The 20142-nt window shown below is 44.9% G+C and overlaps 1 long non-coding RNA gene across 1 annotated transcript; it reads right to left on the bottom strand.

Annotated features, from left to right (window-relative positions):
- Positions 1-6809: 6809 nt before the first annotated feature.
- Positions 6810-18472, bottom strand: LOC149337651 (uncharacterized). The gene is made up of 4 exons (XR_016284414.1): positions 18240-18472; positions 16886-16993; positions 9134-9181; positions 6810-6857 (listed from the first exon to the last, which is right to left on the bottom strand). It is a non-coding gene; the product is annotated as an uncharacterized LOC149337651 (long non-coding RNA).
- Positions 18473-20142: the final 1670 nt, after the last annotated feature.

Here is a 20142-nt window from a genome sequence, read left to right as displayed (position 1 = left end):
ACACTGCACATCAAACGGCGCGCTGTGCAGGATATTGTGGAGCGTTTCTAGACTAACTACAGATTATCTTTGTGACTGACTCGGCTTTGTATGTTGCGATTTCTTTCATGAAATACTGGTCGTTTCAACAAATGGTGAATGGCGGAAATTAAATGAGAGGGTACGTTCCCCCTCAAATGCCCCGCTACAACTAGACCCCCAAACCTCCAAAATCGAGCATCTTCAGTTGGTTCAGTCTCGCCCTCATAGTGCGAAATTAGCAGCGCCAAGCGAGAATTGTGTGCTGCTTTGAGGCATAAGACAATTTAAAGCAAGCTGAGGGCCATCTGCACCGTTTGAGAAGAAATTGCGAGCGCCGCGGGACAGGGACATTAGTAGAAATGTGAAGTCGAAGCAAAGAGCTAACTTGGCTCGCTATCGCTAGTTTCTTTCTGTTACTGTCTGCAAGGACTCCTCGCTATCTTGCGAGCTAGCAGACGATGGGCATGAGAATAAACTCAACGCTTGCAAAGAAATGGAGCGGCTGACGACAGTATATGTTTGGGCGCGCCTGTATTCAGTAGTATACGCATATTGGCAGTGAGGAAAACACAACAAACGATGAAGAGTCGCATTTTTCGCGCCATCGTCGTTTTCCCTTTCTTTGTTGGGTGCTTTGCAAACAAAATAGCATACGCGTGCTATCTACAAATTTGACACATTTGGAACTACTTTGCTGCATTCGGGTACATTAAACGTACCACTGCCTTCGACATAGGCCAGGCAGCGCACAAAACTGTATTACCTCTAATGATTTTCGAGTGACTTTTTTTTGGTACAATATTTCTGATGGCGGGTTACTATTACGAGGAAAATAACAGCAGTAGAGGAGGTCACCGGACGACAGTGGTCGGAAACTATGGTTCTATGGGGCTTAACGTCAAAGAGCGACTCAGGCTATCAGGGAGGACGCAGTGGAGGACTCCGACAATTTCGACCACGTGGTGTTAAACGTGCACTGACGTCGCACAGTACACGGGCCTCTAGAATTTCGCCTCCATTGAAATGCGACCGCCGCGGTCTTAATTGAATGCCTAGAATGTATTTGCGGCTTTTTACAACGGAACTTTTAACAGCGTTTCCGGTCCGAATAACATTTTATGCGAACTGCGTTCGCACCCTGCCGCGGCGATGTTTGTGCACCTAAAGATCCCCTGGAGGTCGAAAGTATTCCAGAGCCCTGCACTACGCCACCTCTTTCCTTCTTTCTTCCCTCACTGTCTCTTTTATCCCTTCCCTTACGGCGCGGTTCAGGTGTCCACCGAGAGGTGAACCAGATACTGGCCCATTTCCTTTCCTCAAAAACAAATTTTCCCGCAAACTGCGAGTCCTAGAGCAGTAGGCCGGCTGCGTTTGGACTCAACTTGCTTTCTTTGCCGCTGGAATCACCAGATGTGGACCCTTGATGGCACCAGGGTAGTTGCATTCCACAGCGCACAACATTTTCCTCGTGTTATTGGCTGTGCCTTCCGGTAGCGTAATCGTAGCATTGGTCTTCGTGGTGCTTGTGTCTGTAGACGTATGCAGCTTGTATAGCTGTGGTCGTTTTGTGACCTAGGGGCTTTAGGACCTCGGTATAAAGGTTGTTCCCTGCGGTGACTTACGATGGGTAGCCGTTGTGTTCGTGATGTCTGTCTGTAGTCCTTATGTGTCGAGTATATTCGTGCTGTTCGTGCAGTTTTATAATGTTCCGCGTGTCAGTGCTGAAGTGTCATTGCTTCGCATGACTACCTGGTCCCAATTACCTCCACTCGCACGAATAATCCTTCAGTTTGAGGCTGTTTCCATGAAGCCTGCAAATTTCAAGCAAATTTCAAGGCACTGCCACGAGAAAGTGGACAGCGAGTTCCCTCCCACCGTGCACGGCTACGGTGCCCTCTTGTCCGTGGCAAGGTACCCTTTCAGCAAGAAACCGCGAAAAAACCACTGCGTGCTCTTTAAGGGACAGGTGCTATTTACGCAATCCATAAACTGGCAAGATTATATAATAGTGTGATCACAATAGAAAAAGGTGAGGATGATCAATAAAATCTTGCGAAATGAGGGCGACGATGCACTTCTTTTGGTCTTTCGCTTGGTAAGGATATCAATAACAGAACGCGGGCCACTGCCGGGCTTTTGTTTGGGTGGTTTAGCTATGAAACGTTAAGTACACTGCGTATTTTGTGTCAGATTCGCAGTATGGAACAATTAAGTATGCAGAATTAATTTTGTGGTTCCAATCCTTCTCTTCATTTCTAATTTCTTTGTGAACTTGTGCGTCGGCGTTGTTGGTGCCATTGCTGCATTACAGTTCCATGGGTATCATTAACATTGTCTTTTCTTCGTTTATAATCCTTCTTTTCCTGATATTTTTAACGTCAGGTGGTGCTATTGTTTTAGTGCTTGCGCAGCCTGTACTTGTAGCTCTTTGCTGGTGGCCCTGTTGTGTCTTGTGGTGATGTTTAACTGTTGTACTCTCGTTGTTGTCTGATGAGGTGGTTGTGGATACACAGTCGATGGGACTTGTTACCTAATTTCCTCGGGTCCTCCATTGAGTCATGGTTGTTTTTATGCTTGTTCTGCTTGTATTGTTGTGGACACAGTGTTTCTGCACAGTGTTTTTGGTTTTTGTGTTTTTGGTTTTTCAGCTGTTCGGTCAGTTCTTCAGTTGACCGCGTTTGTTGTGAGTGTCAGTGTTGGCAGCGAGGCTGGAGGCCGACAGCGGCATGAAGAACAGCACGAATGCCGGCCAGGGGAACTGCCGAAAGGCGCGCACTGCCGCCAACATGAAGAACAGGAGAAGTGCTGCTAAGGTCACCAAGCATCCGTGTCCTGGTGCTCTGGAGGTCGCAAGACACGGACATGGATGGCTTGGCAAGGGTCCGTCCGCAGCTGAGTCTCCAGGCCACGCCATAGGTGATCTAGAGGGGCAAAATCAAAGCGCCGCAGCATTGCAGTGCACTCTATGCTGACCAGGCACTCTGCTTCCCAACTAAAGCCGTGGGATTGACTCCCAGCACCAGCAGACGCGTTTAGATGCAGGCAAAGCGCGAAATGAGCATTTGTACTGTGCGATACATGTCTGTGCGCGTCATACAAGCTCAGGGAGTTCAAATTAGGAGTCAAACACTTCAGCCAGCCTTGTAGTATGCGTGTCCAGCTCCGGGACGCTGAATGCCAAATAGCGCCCATGGGAAATTAATATCTTGGTTGTTGATAAGGCGAGTTTAGTGAGTTAAAGAATATGCCACATAGCGCTCATGGGAAATTAATCTCTTGGTTCTACATGAGCCGAGTTTAGTGAGTTGAAGAATCGAAAAATATGAGTGCATAAATCAGGTGAACAATACTTTTGCGCCAAAATATGCTCAGCGATACAACGAAAGTTCGATTTCAGCCTTCTAGAGAACGGGGAAAAGAAAGTTAGATTTTTTAAGGACGACTAATTCTTTTATTTCCGCTGACTCCACTAGCATTTACAATGCTACGATACACTCTTAACTTGCCTGATATGATTACTAACAATGGTAAATTAGCTAACCTTTTCTCCAATACCTTCAATGTGTTGTTAGTAAGAAACATGTGCAACATTTCGAGAAACGATTACTTCAACGCTTTTTATTATCTCAGTGATCTTAGCAAGAATGTACCCACTCAGATTTAAAACACGCCCTCACGAAGGAGGACTTGCGCATGGCCGAAATTAATGAACGTGATAAGCGTGGTCGTACGCATTCCTATAAACACTTCTTGAAGCGTTCGCGCGACCGCGTTGCACGCAATAAAATGCGTACCGATACTACAAAACATCAACGGCGTTTTATAGTGCTCCTGTTCCAGCATTATGATTCAGCAGTACGAAGCGTATGTGTTCATCGCAGATTCATCCCCGTGACCGGTGGCCCCTCCATTCATTCCGCCTTTGTGGTTCCAAGCTACTTCCATAAAGGAGCTCAAAGGAATCACGAAGCAAAGCAGCCTAAATGGGAAGTTCTCAATATGCTGAGCAAGAGCATACTGAGAATTTGGCTTACAGCCAAGCGTTGTATACAGCGGCTAGTTTGCTAACTATGTGAAAATAAACCATATCAAAAGCGTAGTACTCGGATAGCGCCGGCTGTAAAGTCAACAGTTAGTCCTTAGTATATAATAGTCACGAAAAAATGAATATTCATCATAACTTCAGTAAAACGGCGATTTGAGCGAGTTGGTACATAATTAAGAAAACAGCGCAGCAACAAGGACAAGAGAGAAAACGGCGCTAGGGTCATTTTTTACCTCGAATTGTTAGGAAACGTTCGCAGTGGACTTCAGAGGCACCCATTGGTCCAGCGCACGAAGCCCACGGCACACCACCGCCAACAGGCTTCTTTGTAGTGAAGAAGTACTTGAAACTGGGCTTGTTGGTGCATATTCGTGAAAGACATGAGAGCGCAAAACGGGGACACGGACGAGGAAGGGAACAGGACGAGCGCTGCACTTTCAACAGGATTTATTCAGGGAAGAACGTTTAAATAGCCTTTGCTCTTATCCATGCTCTTGATCGCAGACAATCTTTGTAGTGCTTTGTAAAAAAAATAGGTATGGTTCAACTCTCTTTAACCTGTTTAGAGAGCGAAAGGTAAGGCCTATGGGACAACTGTACGCGGCTTAGCGTCTGCAATGTTGAGTGCGTTCCGGACACTGGATAGGGAACGCGCCAATCCTATCACCCTGGCAGGTGGCAGTTAATGGTTGATCGCGAGAGTTTGGTCTCCAAATGAATGCTAGGGTGTATTCCTGCAGTGCCGCGTGCCTGCCACACCACTGTCACCGCTAACGCGTGCAGCCCACATCTTTCTCTAACTACCCCACGTACATCAAAGCATGATTCAGGAATCCACTGTTGACCCAAGGAGCCAGTTCCTTTACCTAAAATCATCAGAGTCTGTTAACGCCAACGCCAATGAGCACAATGAAAGCTGATGGCCTATCGCTTCAATGCCGCGTTGCTATCACAAGGTTGGCGATGCCAATGCATGCAGCTAGAGCACACCTGTCACTAGCGCCACATAGCTTAAAGCCCGACTAAGGTGCCCACTGTCCCAGGGGGCCAGTTAAGTGCCTTTCCTTTGCTTTCGAAGCTCCCGCTCTCCATGACTAAGGTGTCCACTGGCGCAGGGGGGCAGTTACGCGCCTTTCGTTTGCTTTCAAAGCTCCCGCTCTTCATCGGTTTCGTAGCTTAAAGCGCGACTGAGGGGTCCACTTTCCACTGGGCCAGTTATGCTCATTTCCTTTGCTTTCTCCGAAAGTCAACTAAAGGTCATAATCCTCTGGCCCTTGACCTTCGCTTTACATGGCAAAGTCAAGCTTTCGCTTCAAAAACAGTATCGCCCACATTCACGGCGATCTATAGAATCGCGGGAACATGAATTTTTCGCCCAAGCACTCAGTAAGTGAGGCGATTATTCCTTTAGTTGAAAAACTCATGAATACTACCTTCGAGGTACCTCTAATCAGTCATAGTAGCCAACCTTCGTATAGAAAACAGGTAAAACATTAGCGGCATTCGTATATGTAGGGGTTCACCCTAAGGATAATCATCCTACCAATGGTGTAACTTACAACCAACCATGCCAAGGCACGTCGGATGTCATTGAAAAGCAAAGCGCACAGCCTGCATTCAAATCGCATGACTACTTTTTCAATGCATTTCTCTCGCCAAATGCAAATAGCGACACAACAAGGCGACCTTGGTGGGGAACATCAAGCATGGACATTATTCACCAAAGCACAGCTCCTCTGTTGAAAGGCAAAGTCACTTCTAGAACAGGCGGGAAACACCCAATCTGTACAACAGAAGGTGAAAAATCAGTATCAATTTAGAATTCAATAGCGGTTCAACAAGTTTTAAGTTTAGCTATAGTGGAGCAAATGCCAGCATAATCCGCAAAGATAATCCCACCTGTATCTTTCAGTACTCTTTCATGATCCCCAAGATTTTATCTCGTTTTATAATCCAAAGGCTGAATCACCGCTCACCATGAAGGCTAATGAGGAAGGACACACCGCAGATGGGCTGATCGCACATCAGTGTTTACGGATGAACACTGGCCTTGACGGTCTTCTAGACAGCTTCTTGGGACCCGTTCGAGCAAAAGGCGCTTTGTTATTGCGGAAATTCTGTAAGCTTTCAGCTACCCTATTGAAAATATTGAGCGTGAATTCTGCGTGCCTATCTTTGCGTGTTTATTGCCACGCAAAATGCGACGATAGAACGAGGTCGCAGAAAGCGATACATATTTCACATAATTTGCGCAAGCTGAGCAAGCTCGCAAACGCGAGACATCTCTCACGTAAGTGCGCAAGCCACGTAAGGCTCGTACAGCAGGAGACATCCTCGCGTAATATGCGCAAGCCGGGTGAGGCTTCCAGAATGTCCGAGAGCCAAGGGTGAGTCCCAGAATGTTCAAGAGCCGAGTGTGGCTCACAGAGCACTAGACAGTGTCTAATGGAGTTACCATCATGATGCCGATAATACCTTGCATGGCTGCAAGGCTCCTACATCACTGCTCAACACGGTACGCTAATGTACTGCATTAAGGCCTCCTCATCTGTCTGTCACTGCCTCATTCAGCATGCATGTTGTGAGATAACAAGCTTTGCAGAAACGGTGCTTCGTGGGATGGTTCTCATGTGTGTAGCATGCTTGCAAAAGGACATAGATAAGGTCACCTTAACTGGCTTTATTAATGCCACATCCCTCATGATGGGTGCCACACAGTGGCTAAACAATTTCTTCAGTTTCTCAAGTCCAGCAGGTTGGCGTCTTGATACAGGTTCTCACTATGCAGCACCTGCAAAAAGGTAGGAGTATATGCAAAAAAATTCAGTTAATCTGTTTTCTGGAAATTCCAGAAAAGGGCACAAGTACTTCTTCCATTAATGAACTAATGATGATTTCGAAAAGTTTCAGGTTTGAAATACAGACACTGGAAAACCCGACTCAAGCACGCAGACTGCTCAGCATCAAACCTGCACAAAATCTAATAACCGTGTCACACAGGCATTTTGAAGGCTTTCAAATGGCTATTAACTCAGTGGCACTTGAATACAGCTAAATGGGCATTTCCAATAGCCACTGAGTCCCTAGAACAGTGTGGACATCTATTAAGATTTTGAAGGCTTTTCAGTGGTAGAAATTTGCACTCAGACATGGAGCACTCGCAACTATACACGAAGGAATAAAATCAAAGCAATTTAATCGCTCAAAGAATACTCAACATGAAATGTACAACTTATTTCACTAAAAAAAAAAGAAGGCTAGCCACAAAACACTGCAGCAAGCATATTATCACTGTTGCCAATAGCACAAAAACAATGAATACCAACCAACCACCTTTTCAAAACTATGTGAGCGCTACAACAGCTTCCCAGCAAAATTATCAACTGTGACAGTGGCGCCACAGCAGCTTGGTGCCAGATGATGAAATATCTCTACGGCGATCAAGTATTCTGTGTAGCAGTGGCATAACTCCCGAGTTGAAGTGAAAATCTCGAAGCTCAATCTCCCACCTCAACTGTTATCTTTAAATACATATTTAAATTCATTGGAGCGTGCTGCAGAAGTAGGTGGTCAGATTATTCGAGAGGATACCTGCAAGCTATCTCAGGAGACGAAAGATCTGATGAAGAAACGCCAAAGCATGAGGACGTCTAACTTCAGAGATAGAATAGAACTAGGAGATCTATCGAAGTTATTTATAAGTGCAAGGTAGCCAACATAAGAAAGTGTAACATGGAGAAAACCTAGCATGCTCTAAAGCATGGAGGTAGCCTAAAATCAGTGAAGAGAAAACTAATCACAGGTAAAAACCAGATGTATGCGCTAAAAGACAAAGAGGGCAATGTCATAAGCAATATGGATAAGATAGTTAAAGTAGCCGAAGAGTTCTGCACAAATCTCTACAGTAGTGAATGTAATCAGAATGTTACGGAGAGAGGCAGTAGAGCATAGCAATGGGACATCCCGCCAGTAACGAGGGAGGAAGTAAAGAAAGCCTCAGGAGCAATGCAAAGGGGCAAAGCAGCTGGTGAGGATCAGGTAACAGCAGATTTGTTGAAGGACGGAGGAGAGATTGTGCTAGAGAAACTAGCCACCCTGTACACGCTTGCCTCGTGACCACGAGCGTATCAGGAGCTTGGAAGAATGCGAACATTATTTTAATTCATAAGAAAGAAGATGTCAAGGACTTGAAGATTTACAGACCGATCAGCTTACTATCGATTGCCTACAAGGTATTTACTAAGGTAATCACTAATAGAGTCAGGACAACCTTCGAATTCAATCAGCCAAATGATCAGGCAGGCTTTCGTAAAGGATACTCAACAAGAGACCACATTCATGCAATCAATCAGGTGATAGAGAAATGGGCAGAATATAACCAACCCCAATTATAGCCTTCATTGACTACCAGACAGCAACTGACTCGGTGGAACCACAGCTGCCATGCAGGCATTGTGGAATCAGGGTGTAGAAGAGTGTTATGTGAAAATATTGGAAGATATTTATAACGACTGCACAGCTACCATAGTTCTCCATAAGGTCAGCAATAAAATTCCTCTATATTCCGAGTTTTCTAACACCACCATCATTTTTTGGCACCGTGACCATATCATACAAGAATGTGAGACCTACTGCATACCTAAAGAAAATATGTGTGTAAGCCAAGCATCAGCCGTTGTAGCAATAAGAAGTCTAAGTGAAAAAGATTCGATGTAAATTAGAGAAAGCCTTGCCATTTTTGTACTTCTGCTTCTATGACTGCTTGCTGGATTTTTTTCTTTAGTTGGAAGCATTCTTCCATCCCTTATCTCTATACACTATTCCTCTGCCAAATGACTGAGTAACCCAAACAGAGATTCCTAAGTAGGGAGGGGGCCTTCCACAGTGACCACACAGGGGCCTTCAAGTTCTTGCAGCAATCAAAACATCCCTTTGTAACACTGGCCTTGAATGCACCACTATACTTTTGTGGCAGGCCAAATACTTATACAATTTATGTTTTAAAACCACACAGAAATCCACAACTGCCATTATGAAAACAACCTAGGAATGTAACCATAAGCGTACCTGGCCAGCATGATCAGCATGGAAAGGCGCCCAGCTTGTGTGCAGCTCCTAAAATGAAAGCAAATTCACATGATTAATTGCAATTTCCACAGAGACATTCTTGAAAAATCATGTTTTTGCACCACTCAGCCTCAAGCCTGCCTTCTTGCTCCTGCAGCAATGAGGCAAATCTGAGCACAGCTTGGGGTGAGCTGGTGGTATCACATTACGCACCTGACACTACATGCATCAATCCATTTGTATGATTGAATTTCAGAATGGCGAAAAAGACACACACACAGGAAAAAATGGTGGGTGGATGAGATTAAGAAGTTTGTGGGGATACAGTGGCCGCAAGTGGCAAAGGACAGGGTTAATTGGAGAGACATGGGAGAGGCCTTTGCCCTGCAGTGGGTGTAGTCAGGCTGCTGCTGCTGCTGCTGCTGCTGCTGATGATGATGATCACAGCCTGAGCACACCTACAAAGTAAAACTGTGATCTCGACCCAGCAGCACTTTACTGTGTTGAAAGAGAACAGGTACAATTGAATTACTGCATTACCTTGTTATTATAAGTAAAAAGTACAGGGCTCTAAGGACTTCCTAATTTACATCGAAACGAATGGGTTACAGTGAACTTTCACGGATTACACTAACAGGCACTGAAAATCCAACACAGCTGCCCAAGAGAATATAGGCAGCCGCGCTAGCCTTCTTTTGCGCTATGCTACCTGATACCAGATTAAAATTCCAGAGCAATTTACTCATACTCTAGCACTGGGATACGTTATGCCCCAGACTGATGCAGCTGTCTTACTAAAGGCAGAGAAGCTTTCAGTGTGGGTCATGTGTGCTGTGGCGTGAACACATGCACAGCATTGCCTGCTACCATTCAAGTCCTCTGTGTACACAAATGCAGGTGCAATAGAAAACCCACATCACAAATTTGGCTAGTCTGGTCGGCCAAGCATGGGCCAGCTGATAGCACGAAGCAGCAGGTGCGACACATACCATCATCATCAGCCTGACTAGGCCCACTGCAGGGCAAAGGACTCACCCATGTCTCCACATTAACCCTGTCCTTTGCTAGGTGTGGCCACCATATCCCCGCAAACTTCTTAATCTCATCCGCCCATCTAACTTTCTGCCGCCCCCTGCTGCGCTTGACTTCTCTTGGAATCCACTCCATTACCCTTAAGGACCAGCGGTTATGTTGTCTTCCCATTACAAGCCCCGCACAGGCCCGTTTCTTCCTCTTAATTTCAAGTAGCATGTTATTAACCCGCGTTTGTTCCTTCACCCACTCCGCCCCCTTTTGGTCTCTTAATGTTAGACTTATCATTTCTCTTTCCATAGCTCACTTTGCTGTCCTTATCGTTTGGCACGTGTTTTTTTCTTTGTAATAAGGCATAAAGTATTATACACGGATTACCACATGGCATCCTCCTATGACCGCTAAATAATTTATAATCAAATTTCTTTCTCCTGCTGTATTTGTTTCGGTTTCAACAGCTGAATGATAGCTGTGACGTCAAAGCGAGGTTATTGGTCACGTGAGGCATGAAAAACTGCAATACAATTGGTACTTCTGGCTCTTAAGGAATGCTGGCGTCAGCGCTGTAGCAAATTAAAATGACGAAGCAGCGATTATAAGTGCAGTTTTCCCACGCCTCACATGACCTATAACCTCTCTTTGATGTCATAGCCATAGTCAAATTGTTCACCGAAACAGGATGGCAGAAAAAGTTGATTATAAATTATTTAGCGGTCTCACGCGAATACCAGATGGTGATTCATGCATAGTAGTGTCTTCCGCACCATTATAGAGAAGAAAACATGCCACCAAGATTAGGTGTCTATACTCTTTTAAGCTGAACTCTCTTCATTAGCCTCCAAGTTTCTGTCCCAAAAGTGAGAAACATGCAGGCTAAAGAAAAGATTTCAGCTTAAGTACCAAAGTGGCTCTAATTACACGATGAAGCGGAAAAACTCTTGACACTTGAACAGAGAACAAATAGGAATTCCAACAAAATTTTAGATTCTTGTAAGGCTATCAAGCATTTCTGAATATTGTAAACTGCACTTTCACACATACAGTACGCATGTATGCCAAGCTCACATTCAGTAGCTCTGTTTACCGGCTGTAATTATCACGGTCTGAGCTCAGTTACAGATTTAAAACCAGCCAAAAGATGCAACACAGGAAAAGAGAAGAAAACAGGTTGGACTATCAATTGAATTTTTTGTGAAGGAAAAGAAGGCTTGCATGAAGATGCGCCACACATGACCCACACCAGCGAAAGGCAGGACAACAAATAACTGTCACTGATATACAAGCACGTCATCTAAAAGAGAAAATTCTTTCCGTTGAAGATTGACTAATGGCTTCGCTACTCATACAACCGTTGCCTTGGAGATATGCATCAAATACCTTACAGATTTGTTTACCACTTCTATACACCACTGAATGGGCTCGGCAGCACTGCAACGATGCCAACGTACACTCACCTACATCGCCTCTTTGTCGTGCAGATGCTGATGTTCGCGCTCGTGCCTTTCTGTCCGCTTGCTGGTGGTGTTGACGCGAGAGGAGCCATCGGCAGCACTCTTCGGCCGGGAACGTCGTCCTCTTGTCCCCGGAACTCCGACCCTCCGTCCTCCATCCCGGCCGGACCGCAGTCAGCTGGCTCGCTTGAGTCGGCACAGTGCCTTCTTCGTGCCCCCTTCAGCCGGCCTACCACGGAATACTGCACGGACGCCAACTTTGGTTCCTGCCCGAGTACGGCGCATGCTCCAGTCTACCCGCCCACCCTCCTCCCAACGATAACCAGCATGACTACGTCATCAGAGCGTGCAAGCTACTTAAGGACTGCATCACCGCCCGCGCCGCTTAATGGGCTCGGCAGCACTGCAACGATGCCAACGTACACTCACCTACATCGCCTCTTTGTCGTGCAGGTAAGGTATGATCAATCGCTATTTGCGCGGCGTACGCGTTATGCGGCCTTGCTAGTGCTGCCGAGCCCACAGTGTTGTGTCGCAATTACCTTTGAATGTGTTGGCGTCATACGTCAACTGCTGATCTTGTCGGGTGACGTTGAGGTTAACCCGGGTCCCAACACCCGCGGCGCTGCTCCGCAAGATAACTCTGACATAATGGAGGCTTTGCAAGAACTGCGATCTGGCCAAGCATCTTTGTTGTCAGAAATGAAAACAATTCGTTGCACGTTAACTGAAAACGACAAAGCGCTGGGGGAAATAAAAACCAGACTAGCAAAGATTGAAGATGATTGCGCAACATTTGCCGCAATAAAAACCGATATCAGCGATGTTCGGGAACTTGCGGAGCACAATGCCGGTGAAATATCAAACATTATGTCTAAGCTGGTGGATTACGAAGACAGGACGCGCCGCTCGAATTTATTATTTTTTGGATTAAAAGACACTAACCCTGAAACATGGGCCGAATCTGAAAACTTGATCACGACGGTATGCAAAGAAAAACTAGATATAACAATCAGCCCCACAGACATTGAAAGATGTCACAGATTAGGAAAATTTGATGCCAACAAAAACAGACCAATCATTGTTAACTTTGCTCACTACAAAACAAAAGAGAAAATTCTTTCCTCTGCTAGCAAACTAAAGAACAGTTCCTACAGTATTTCGGAAGATTACTCGAAAACTACCCTCTCTGCCAGGAAACAGCTACTTGCATTTGGTAAATCACAAAGCGAAAAATACAAACTCCGCTACAATAAGTTAATCATCGGCAGCACTACCTACATTTATGACCATATTTCAAACGAAGTTGTTCCCCGCACCCCATAGCTACTACGTAATCCTCCGGAAAAGCCTAAGCTCCGCCCTTTGTCCATTCTTTACACTAATATTCGCAGCCTTGTACCGAAGTTAGATTCCCTCTCAAGTCTTATACACACTACGGAGATCAACATAATTGTACTAACCGAAACATGGCTAAATTCAACAGTAGCGGACTCCGAAGTAACTTCCATGTTTCCTGATTTCAATATCTTTAGACGCGACAGAATTAATAGACGAGGAGGAGGTGTACTAATAGGTGTTCATCATTCTTATCCTTGTTCCGAGATTAAACTTGATTCCCCTCTCGAACTCATTTTCATTAAGTGTCATGCCTCGTTCCCTCCTGTTATCATTGGTGTTTGCTATCGGCGCCCTGATCTAACTGATTGCTTTGTTGCCCACTTACACGAAGCATTCCGCGTGATAACTACGTCCTATCAGCACATACCCATTCTTTTTTATGGTGACTTCAATTTTCCTGACATTACCTGGTCCGATCTTCCCACCATTACATCAAAAAATAACATTGTAAGTGACTTTGTTAACACGTGCCTAACCTTTGGCTTGTCTCAAGTCGTATCTGAACCTACTAGGCAAACTGATCATTCCTCCAACATTCTCGATCTCATTCTCACTTCCCACCCTGATAAAGTTTCTACACCACTTCATTTACCCGGACTTAGTGACCACTCCATTATACTAAGCACATTTTCATTCCAAGTCCCAAGTTTGAAGAAAACCAAAAAAACACTTACATTATACGACAAAGGTAATTACGCTGCCATGAACACAGAACTAACCGATTTTGGGGCGTGGTTCGTCCGTGACTTTTCAAGCCGGTCAGTAGAAACTAACTGGTCCCTTTTCACACACAAAATGCATCAACTAATAGATAAGCACATCCCTACTATCACGATCACAGAAAAATCATCGTCACCGTGGTTTAACAACGATCTGAAGCGCCTTAATAACAAGAAGAAACGGCTTTTCCGTACAGCCATACGTGTGAACACTGACTGCTCATGGAAAAAGTACCATTGTGCTGAAAAAACATTCCAATCTCTGGTAAACCAAACTAAACGTTCCTTTTTTTCGTCAGTATTACCTTCTATGCTTCTCACTAATCCTAACAAGTTTTGGAAATCCATTAATCCTTCACGCAACACACCTATTGCTTTACATGATGAGGACCATAATCTCATTCCGGAACATGATGTCTGTCGCGTTCTAAATTCTTTTTTCTGTTCAGTTTTTACTAACGAACCGGACGGCGAGTTACCGCACTTCCCTGTCTTCGATCATCCAGCTATGCCAGACATTTTGTTCGATAGCAATGGTATTATGAAACTAATTGAATCATTGAAAGTGTCATCGTCATCTGGCATCGATGGCTTGAACTCTAAAGTGCTAAAAAATACTAAAAACGTGGTTAGTGTCATTTTGTGCCATCTTTTTCAACAGTCATTATCATCAGGCGTGCTTCCGCAAGACTGGAAAATCGGTAAGATCGTTCCAGTCCCCAAGAAAGGTTCATCGTTTTCATGTAAAAACTACCGCCCTATTTCTCTTACGAGCATCTGTTCAAAACTAATGGAACATATTATTTATTCTCACATCGTTAAATTTTTAGTTTCGCTCAAGTTTTTTCATCCTAACCAACACGGCTTTCTAAAAGAACTTTCCTGTGACACCCAACTAGCCCTTTTTGTTAATGATCTTAGCTCTCATCTTGACCTAAACATTCCCGTTGACACGCTCTTCCTTGACTTTGAAAAAGCTTTTGATAAGGTACCCCACAAAAGATTACTACTAAAACTTTCACGTCTTAACCTTACCCCCTTGGTGTTAAAATGGCTACAAAATTTTTTGACCAACAGAGAGCAATTTGTCTACGCCAACAAATCATCGTCACCTCTTTCCCCCGTTACTTCAGGTGTACCACAAGGCACAGTGCTTGGACCCTTGCTTTTTCTAATCTACATTAACGATCTTCCCTCTAACGTCAACTCGAACATCCGATTATTTGCCGACGACTGTGTAATCTACCGCCCTATTACCAGCAGAACTGACTCTGACACCCTCCAAACTGATCTAACCCAAATCGAAACTTGGTGCAAGCATTGGCTAATGTCCCTTAATATTACTAAAACATGCATGCTTTCTTTTCATCGCAGGCAATCCCATATTCCCTCAAAATATGTTCTTTTCGGTTCTGAAGTATCATCTGTTCTTTCCTGTAAGTATCTTGGCATCACCTTAACCCATACCCTAACATGGTCTTCGCATATCACAAACATCGCTAATGACGCTAACCGCACCCTTGGCTTCCTACGTCGAAATCTTCGTTTTACTACCCCTTCTATCAAATTATTAGCTTATAAAACATTCGTCCGACCTAAACTAGAATTCGCGTCAGCAGTATGGGATCCTCATCAATCTAACCTTTCTATAATCCTTGAAAAAGTTCAAAACCGCGCTATCCGTTTTATTTATTGTGACTACTCTTACTATACTAGCGTGTCCTCTTTAAAATCCAGAGCATCCTTGCCTAACCTTGAAACTAGAAGAAAAATAACTCGACTATGCCTATTCCACAAGTTCTATCATTCACCTTTAGGATCATCTATCATATCAACAGCTCATCGTCCTTCTAGCCGCAACAACCACATCAAGACCGTATACCCACCCGCTGCAAGAACAACATCTCATTTCCGTTCTTTTTTTGTCATATCATCTCGGGACTGGAACGATCTGCCGCCGGAAGCCGTACTCATCGTCAACTGCATCGACTTCAAAAAAAAGATTGAGGCCATCCTTATGTAATCAGCAATCTTTATGTATCCTGTAATCTTTATGTATTCCTGTAATCTTTATGTATCCTGTAATCTTTATGTATCCTGTAATCTTTATGTATCCTGATCTTTATGTACTCTGTAATCTTTATATAATCTGCATGTAATCCGCCCATCCCTCATGTAATGCCCCACAACCGGGGCCTTTGAGGTAATAAATAAATAAATAAAAAGTGTCACAGAAATCAGGCGTACACACTGATGGGTCATCTTATGATTAACACTCACGACATTGGCACTGTAGTGCCAGATTAGAAGCTGCCTTCCCCCTAACAAGTTAGTGCTCACTCAGGAACACATTAAAGACACCTGCACATATCCCTGAAGTAGTTTCTTGCACAAGCTAGCGGAATGTGATAAACCACTTCCTGCAAGTCCTGAACCTAGTTTTATGGGATACCATACTGCTATCCCGGTTTTAACAGCAGCGCAAAGGCCATCAACACAATGATTGGCGCAAAAATTACATTTAAAAATTTTCCCGCCACTCGATTTGAAGTCATAAAGTCTACACAAAGGACTCCATGATAACCGTTCTGAGGTGAATGGCAGTTCAGCCTAGCCTCTGGAATCTGTGCCAAAAAAAAACCGGAGTCAGCGCATCGCAATTTACTTCCGAAATCAGCCGGTGCTGATGAAAATTGTATGTTTTGCTTTCTCTGGCTTATAAAGCTCCACTTTCAGATAAAGTGTCGTCTTTGTGGTTAGGATGCAGAACTTCATCATCACAGGTCAACTTCAGCTTGCCATCAGTGTCCCTTTAATGCTTCAAAGTTGAACAATAGCTCCATTCATAGAGGAGGGCTGTGCATAAATTTCGACCACCAAAGATTCTTTAACATGCACTGACATTGCATAACACACGAGCAAATATGCATTTCGCCTTGTCGAAACGAAGCCACCACAATTCAATCCCGCGTCTTTGGGCTCAGTAGCCGAACACCAATGCAGTAGGCCACAGCAGCAGGTGAAAAACAAAAGAGAGCCCTTAATAGGCAACCTAACTTGCGAAAATCAACATAACGAGGGGTCACACAAGTAGCAGTGGACTAGGAAAATAAAAGATACTTGTGTCGGAAGATGTCTTCAGTGCTTACCTCAAAAGCCTGCTTGCTTGCTGGGCATCCTAGCACCAAGTGAAAGGCTGGCACAGCCATACTGGAGAGCTTGGAAGAGGCATTGCTGGTAAAGCTATGTGGAGATTGCTGCAAGGTAAAAAGACACATTTAACAGCAGCACAGTGCAAAAAATGGACTAGAATCAAGCATGTAAGGCAAAGTGCAAGGCACAAAAAGGAGCCGGTCGCAGAATGGAACACAACTGTTTAACCACATTTCGAAGTGGGCCAGGCAACAAGAAATTCATAACCACGGCAGTCATTCACAAGCTAGCCTCAGACGAGACATCACTTGCATATCGATATCCAGCATCGTTTCTACAATACATGCCACCATTCAAAAGAACAGACCACAGCAGAACGATATTTTCAGTAGAAGGCTGGTTTGCTTCAAATTCAGCATGCGTCCCTCAATTTGAAATCTGGCATGATTAGCACTGATTTCACATTCTCACAGGTATGATGAATTAATAGTGCCAATTGCAGAAAAACCACACTTTTTCCTTTAACATCAAATGAGGTATTGGAGAGGTACCTCAGCATATTTAAGTCAAAGTCAGATTTATTTGCGCCATTGGTTATAATCATGAAACAATCAAGTTTATTCTTCGTACCTATTAAAGGCTCAATTACCCTTAAATTTCACTGCAACTTCGGGATTTAGGGCAAATGGAGCTAGGGCACCTGTGTGCATTTTGCAGTTGTTTGTACCATTTCAGCTCCGAGCCAAAGTATGAAAAAGCGAATGCCAAAATAGAAGCGGAAAACTTCAGAGCAATTTGTTTTTATCTCACCGTTCTGCTATTCAAGGCTCGACTATAAGTACGAACGCAGCTGGATCATATGCAGCTTCGTACCTTAAATACACAATTTATAAAAGTACAAGTGAAATACAAGTGAAAGAGGAGGAAGCTCAATCCTAACGCATACAGCTGAATCGCAGTCTACGTAGTTAAACTGCTCGAGCGCTGTTACTTCAATTACAGCGTAACATGCGGCGAGAATGTAAAGCCCGGGCCGAAGAACTATTGGTGGGCACATATTCCATTCTCGGCGAGAGATGAATGGCAGTACGGCGGCAGTACGGCGCCGATATCGTGCACCCCGCGATCGGATCAGCTGTGCATATTTGCATGGCATACTGACCATGACCGTGTGACCACTGACACTACACGCGCATTCATGCCCGTGTGCCGCCAGCAAACAATCTTTCAGCGCTGCGTGCTGCCGCGATAGGCACTGCGTCTTCGCGTCTCTGTACTAGCTGTGTTGACGTGGCCAGTTGTGCGCAAAGGCTTTGAAATAATGAACAGGTTCGAAGAAAATTAACTTACCCCCAAGATGCGAGATGTCACCCGGGTAGTGGTCTCCCACCAGCTGCTGCGCCATGGAGGAAATGAGCCCCACCGTCAGCATAGCGTTTCCAGTGAAGGCGCGCAAAGGACGACGCGCTATCCGTCGAGCCCGCTGAGCCCGCTATAAACACAGGTTTACTCAGCACCTTACCACGTTTTCGTACATCGCACCAGCGAATTTCACTGCTGTCGGCACATCACATATCGGAAGAGTGACAAATGTTCATTCCAGCGATGGTTCATGCCCTCGGCACCACAAAGGACCACGACAAACGTAGTAACGCTGACCGCCATGCTGTCCATCCCCAGACGCTGCGTTCGTTGGCTAGCGCTTCGGCCAGTTCCGGCTTCCTTCGGCCCGTTTAGAAAGGCATCGCCTCCAGGCATTCCTCCAGGTTGTCTCTTTCGGGCTCTATGCTTTTGGGCAGTGCGATAGCAAAGGACTAAAACCAAATGAAACTTTCGTTACAAAAATAATTAAGTTCTTGTGCACTTATTAGCATTAAAAACTTGAGAAATTTGTGACGCATGGACGCATTAATATGCGTGTCGGTACATTCGTGCGTGCGTGCGTGCGTGCGTGAGTGGGAATGGTCTAGCGCGTCAAATCCAAAGCCTATCCGACATGCTGCATGGTTTCTGAGATCACCGCCTTGAGCTTCGCTTGTTTTCTTGTGCTGCTGCTGGGCGTTCTTGCGCGCCGCTGTTACTGTGCTGGAATCGCAAAAGAAGAAGGATTACCGGTGTGTGCTGCCGGTGGGCGCGCTCTCATCCAAGAGTGGTAGCAGCTCCCAATTAAGCGATCCGTCGGGGCATATGTGTTATGGATGTCTGGTCGACAACGATAATGAGGTCAGCAGTGCGGTGCCGTCGTTTGATGAGTCGAACCTTTCGGCCTATTGCACTGCTAACTTCGTTGCAAAAATGCCTGGCTCATAAGCAGCGACAGTGGCCATTGTTTCTGTGGTGTGTTTCGATTACAAGACGGCGCCCTTCTACAGTGTGGCTTCCTTGGAAACTTATTCGGCGGTGTGCCTGCAACGCCTATCGCTGTCAGCTCAAACTGACCGCCTGCGAGCGCTGCCTTCTTTTGCGATGTGAACGGTGACGGGACACTTACTGCCTGTGGCCGGAGCTTATAGCAAAAGCGAAGAGTGTTTTGTGTGAAGGTTTGACGAAGTGCGTGTGTCAGCTGGACCCTTAGCAAGTCATACGAGATGCGACATGCAAAAGTGGTCCACCAGTCGCTTCAGCAGAAAGGAGTGCGGATGTTTTTTACGTTACTTCAATCGAGAACTGCCCATGCAAATATTTCAACTCGTCTCTTTCCTAAACAGCATAGTAAAGAAGCTAAAGCAACAAAACTGCTGTTTCCATGCTGTATATTGATTCCGCACTCGTGCTAGAGGTGGGAAATATGTAGCAGTTATTGGCGGAGTTACAGCCTATGAAGCACGTGCAGCTTCATGTAATTGCAGGTTAGGATATGCGCCTTACATGGTATTGACTTTGTAACCAGACATAGCCATCTGTCAACTAAAAGAAATGTTCTTGCTATAGGATTCTGCAGCATTATGTATGCTTCTGGACACTGAATACCGGGTGCGTCACCTCTCTTGAAAGCACTCAGATTTGTGTACTTATCAGTACGTTTGAGATGAGAAAATTTTATCAGCTTCTTTTCTTTATTTTATAATTAGCTACACAGCATGTCGCAAAAAAAAATGTTTTAAGGAAAAGTATTTCAGTTTAGAGTAGAACAGTTCAACAAAGTTGTTTTGGGCATTCTGGTAACTTCAAGATGGTATCTGATGGTAGCATACAGACGCGCAAGTCAAACCTCAAAGGGCATCAAACTTAACAGTACCGCTGAGCTTATCCT

The sequence above is a fragment of the Amblyomma mixtum genome, chromosome 7 (genome assembly GCF_055824585.1).
Source record: "Amblyomma mixtum isolate Tamu chromosome 7, ASM5582458v1, whole genome shotgun sequence".
Taxonomy (NCBI): Eukaryota; Metazoa; Arthropoda; class Arachnida; order Ixodida; family Ixodidae; genus Amblyomma; species Amblyomma mixtum.
The sequence above is the reverse complement of the archived record's forward strand: the minus strand, read 5'-3'. Positions and strand labels throughout refer to the sequence as shown.